We start from the raw sequence: 5620 nt of genomic DNA on the forward strand, positions 1-5620 counted from the left end.
ACAGCTGATTTTCTTCCTCTTCTGTAAAAAAGGATGTAAGGTTCACAATTTGATTTTCAGGATGTGTTTTATTGCGTATTTATTTTTACCTCACCGAAGCCCATCGAGTGTTTATAATAGTTTGAATATTAAGAGGATTTTATGCAAAAGGTTCTTAGTTTCTGTTAGTTATGAAATGTTTGTTTTCTAAAACTAAATCCATATTTTCTTTCACACACTCAAATTTAGTGTATTAATTATCCTGCTTTGAATGTTTTTTTCTGGATATTAATATTTTTACACTAGTTAATTGATTGAGATTTTAAGATTGGGATTCCAATGTTACACTGGATATGTTCCAATGTCCAGTACTTAAAGATTGCTGATGATAAAAAAAAAAAGCATAGAGCTTACTGACAGTTGTGGCAAATAGTATCTTCATTAGCAGCTGCAGAATACCAACAATAGCTTTTCTTCATGAAACATTGGAGTTACATATCTCACTGGTGTCGAGAAACTTTAAACAAAGACAAATATGTTTGACTGTAAAGAAAACAATTTTAAAATTAAAAATTACAATACTTTTACTTTAGTCACGTGTCTGGAAACTCCATTCACTGGTTGATCGGTATTTCTGGTTACTGTTACAGCTTGAAAACTGAAGAACACTCCAAGCAAATCAGAGAAAAAATACTGAAAAGTATACGTCAGGAGATGGAGACAAAAAAATCTCCAAGGCACTGGATTTCAGTTAACTCAATCATCAAGAAATGGAAACAAAGTGGCTAATGTGTAAATCTGTTTAGATCAGGCTAATTACATCCTCACAAGGAGAAGGAGACTAGTGAGAAATGTTGATACCTGTTACCCAGAACGAGTTAAAAGCTTCAGTAGCTCAGATGGAAGAGTCTCCACATACGACAACTGTTGATCTTCACAAGTCAAAGCTTTATGACGGAGAGGCGTTGAGAAAACCACTGTTGAAGGAAACTTATATCAACGCTCCACTGGAGTTCTGTAAAAGGTACGTAAGCGACTCTATGGTCAAGTAAAATTAGAATCTTTTGGTTGATGAGACTAAAACTGAACTTATAATTACACATATGATGATGCTTCGGTACCTTTTTTGTTCTTCTACAACAGTAAAATAATTCACGCAGGTTCATCATGTTTCCTGCCTCCATCTCAGCAACAACTGAGCTCCCAGATGCTTTGACGCTCTCGTACAATAAACGACAGCAATTCCTGATGCCGTTGAGAGGAACTGACATATCGGAATAAGTTTGTGCTATTTTTTTCGGCACTGGAGGCCTTTATTGGAGACAACAGAAAGGAAATGGGCCAAGAGGAACTTAGAAACATGGACCTAGCTTGTCTCAACAACAGCTAATATGTGATCTCATGTCAACTGACATGACTAATTTTATATGTTTGTTGTTGTGTACCAAGTCGTCCCGTTTTTTTTTTCCCCACAAGATTATTTCTCCATTGACATATAGCACAGAAAAGAAGAAACCTTACAGTTTGTGTTCTGTTTTTTATTTATTTTTTTTACTTGTAAAGTGAAGAAAGAACAATAAAAAGAGGAAGGCTTTTTGTCAATCCCTTTATTTGAAACAGGAGGATGTACATGTGGCTAAACCTTAATCCTTCCTTGCTTGGCAGAGAACAAAGTGCAGGACAATAAAGAGTAGAACCGGGTATTACTTCCCTTTGCACTTCAACACAATCATTTTTACAGTGCACAATCTCGTGTGTACAGATTGGGTTTTTTTAAAGGTTTAGATTTCTACTCAAATATACTAAAGAAAAAAGCAAGGTAAGAAAAGTAAGAAAGTTTTTGATACACGAGTCTACATAGCTGAGCTGACTTCAAATCTGTGGGTTTGATATTAGGAAAAGTCACTGTGTGTGTGACTGATTAAATAATGTAAAGGTAACTTTGTTGTTTAAACCAATGTGTAAGTAACCGAGAAAACAAATGTCTGTTCCAGTTTCTTTCGTAAGATCTCTTAGCATTTGCTTCATTTCCTGATAAAACCAAGTGTGTTGTGTGTTGTGTGTCGTTCCGTTTTCAGTTCACACCCAACTTCTGTTATTCACGGTCACGAAGATGTTCCTCACTCTCATCATTTACTTCCTCAGAATAAATAACTTTGCTTGTGAGATTTTATTTGCTTAGTTTAGTTTGTATTCCTGCAAACTAAACTTAAGAGCTGTGACTTGTTTTCACAAGTCACAGCTCTTAAGGCTGCCATTTAGAAACTCTGGGGGGGAAATATGTACTGCTCAAAAAAATAAAGGGAACATTTCACTTTAATTTTGTGTGTGGCTCCAAATCCAGGCCTCCACTGGTTAATAAATTTGATTTCCATTGATGATTTTTGTGTGATTTTGTTGTCAGCACATTCAACTTTGTACAGAACAAAATATTCAATGAGAATATTTCATTCATTCAGATCTAGGATGTGTTATTTGAGTGTTCCCTTTATTTTTTTGAGCAGTGTATATTTGTTGCTCCCAGGTAAAGCAAATAGGATGAACAGCAGTCTTCATCAGCCAATGGCGTACGAGTTAACGTAAAGACTAACACAGACCATGTAACACTGATGAAATGTATTTTGTCCCACTGTCTTCGTTCAAATCTGTTGGGTTTCAGGCATATGCAGTTATAATCAGTAAATTTGAATACTATTATAAACAGCATCAGGAATCACAGTCTTGTAACCTTACAGGAGGCAGTTCGTATATGGAGAGCGAGAAGTTTGATCAACATTAAGAGGAAGCTGTCATCCAGGACGACATATAGGATGAAGCTCAGTCACGTTCAGACACCGAACGGGCACCAGATGAAATGCAGCGTTATCATTTTCCTTCCGCTTGCTGCCTGGCGTTTCTGGAAACCGCGTCGGCTTGTTTTCTGTCTGAAGGCGGCCTGCTCTTCCTGTTTTGCAGGCAGAGCAGCGCTCTCTGGCCGTGGACTGTGCCAACGAAAATGCTGGAGGAAACAGCGGCACCCAGCTGGAGCTCGGCAAGGCGAGGGAACACAGATAAAAGGGGCAATGGTTAAAACGGTCAGATACTGAGAGCTTTCCTGTCTCTGCACGCTGATGCTGTGTAGAAAGTATTTCCCTCCAAACCAGTCGTATCTGATTACATGGATACTCAAAGCAAAAGAATGTGGGCACATTGATAATTTTCTTAAGCGACACTTCTGCCCTACGTAGCAAATTCATCTTCTCTTTTTTTTATATATAATAGCAAGGAAAAGAAACTCTGGATGTTTTAAAGAGGCTGGTCCCAGTTTGTAAACTACCTTCACATCAAAAAAAAAACTAAAAGCCGTTTCAGAACACTGGAAATTTACATTTGACAGATACAAATATTTTGTCACAAATATTTAGCTTGGAAACATTTCAATACATTTTGCCATTTGGAAGTTTTTGTTTGCTTTAAGTCCAACATTTATCTCTTTTTTTAGGTCATAAGATTTTATGTTTTTTTCCATTGTTTTTATTTCTATTGTGCTTTGCTTTTATCTGATTTAAAGAACTTTGTGTTGCACTCATTGTGTATCAAGAGTCACATTGATTGATTAATTGATTGATTGATTGATTGAACTTGCGGTGTTGTGTAGACTCTATTCACCGTTATTCCAAACTTAAATATTGCTCTGACCGCGGATGTGAATGTCTTGAAGCGATTTGCTGACTTTTGAAGTCCAGCAATTCAGATCTGAATTAAAAGGTCCTTTGTTCTGTTTCCACTGTTAAATCTTTTTCATGTTGCGATTGCATAGATTGAAATGCAAGCATTCGACGTTCTCTAAACTTGAACTTTCTGAAACCTCTGAGAAAACAACAGTGGCGATTGAACTTCCACTAAGAAAGAAATATAATGCAGATGACTTCAGCTGAGACTGACAACAGTTTGGCACAAACCGGCTTTGTTTTTTTTGTTTTTTTTTTGTTTTGTTTTGTTTTTTTAGCTTTTAAGGATTGCTTTCAGTTTCATTCCAGAGATGAACAGGAAAAAAAAGGTTTCGGCAATTTTTTTCTTGGAACAATGAAAAGAAAGGAGGCGCTTTCTCCCCTCTTTCTTCTGTCGGCTTATGAGAATTTCCAGCCTCTGCATGCTCACTTTTTTTCTCTTTTGTGCAGCTTGATGGGCTCCTGCTACTAAATTACTAAGGGCCACAAAACAAAAAATGCCAGTAAAAAAAAAAAAAAAAAAGTCTGCACTTTCAAGTTAATAACCCAACATAACAGCACCCCAGGGAGTCGGAGATGGGTCCTGGGCAGATAGCTATGCTTGTGGTAATATGAATTCTTTGGCAATAGCTAAGAGTCACCCATAGAGAGAGCTCTCAAATCTGTGGTATGAAATTGATATTTCTCTAGGGGGGAGTGTGCAATGGATGCTGAAGGCTTTCTGACTGGCAGCTTTAGAAAAAGGAGCACTGGGTGGCATATAAAAGCAATTGACTGAACGAAAAGTGTTGGATATTAAATATCCCACCTCTCGCTATAAACGCCAGCATTTCCTTATTAGTTGAGCACTTAATTTTTATTTTTTATTTTTTTCAACGTAAAAGCAACTTATCTTTGCGCCTGCTTTCGTTTCAACAGGCCGCTTCGCCGACGTAATGCGTCGGCTCCGTTTTCCTCCTCGGTCCAAGAAACACAGATAAGAGTCCAGCAACAACAAACACCTTCCTCGGTCAATCACAGACTAAACAATGGCCAGAGACGATGTGGAGCGCAGGTTGTCATCGGCCGGTAGCTACCACCAGCAGCAGCAGCAGAGCTTGTTGTCGTCTGGATTCCTGACCGCTCTGAGGAATGTCTGGCTTCGATGCCAGCCACATTCCTCCTCCGTAACGTTGATTTTTCCTTGTTTTCATTATCAGCCAGGTATTTTGGGGGGGGGGGATTGTATCTCCGTTTGACCAAAAAAAATAAAGAATAAAAAATTGTTGCAATTAAATGCAGCTGTTATCTCAAGAGATGACGTTTTTCAATGGCGCACAGCTGTACTGTGTAAGAGGCATTTGTTATTAGTAACACAAATCATCCTGGATGGATAAGTTTGTTCAACACCTACTTCTTCGGAGCCATATGATAAGTTTTTTCAGCCTGTAGCTAGTCGTGGTTATCAGTTTATGTTTTTTTTGTTTTTTTTTGTTGCTATGTAAGTGCATACACACCAGCCAAATATAAAAAAGAAAAGAAAAAAAACCTGGTTGGTGAGAGAGGAACTAATGCAAAAATAAAAGCATAGGATGAACAAACCTTTAGTTTATGTTGATTGTGACCTTTCACCTTCAAGGACTCTGCTCTTCAGCTCACTTCATCTGACTTCATTTTATAGTTTAGATGAAATTGTCCCACATTTATCTGTTAGCTTATTTAGATCATAAGCTGATTCGGATTTGGTTTCTGTAGCTTCTTGCTTAAACATATATAAATAAATAAAAACATCAGTGTTGACGCTAAACACCTGCATAAGCACTGACTTTCAAATGCTGTAAAACAAGTTCACATCAGATGTTATTTTTTTTCTTCAGTTATCAAATCATTGCAATAGTTTTGCTAGATTCCTCTTCTGATTGGCTGGTTTGTGTGTTGGTGATGGCTCCTCC

Source organism: Poecilia formosa, unplaced genomic scaffold (genome assembly GCF_000485575.1).
Source record: "Poecilia formosa unplaced genomic scaffold, Poecilia_formosa-5.1.2 Scaffold24, whole genome shotgun sequence".
In the NCBI taxonomy this organism is placed as follows: domain Eukaryota; kingdom Metazoa; phylum Chordata; class Actinopteri; order Cyprinodontiformes; family Poeciliidae; genus Poecilia; species Poecilia formosa.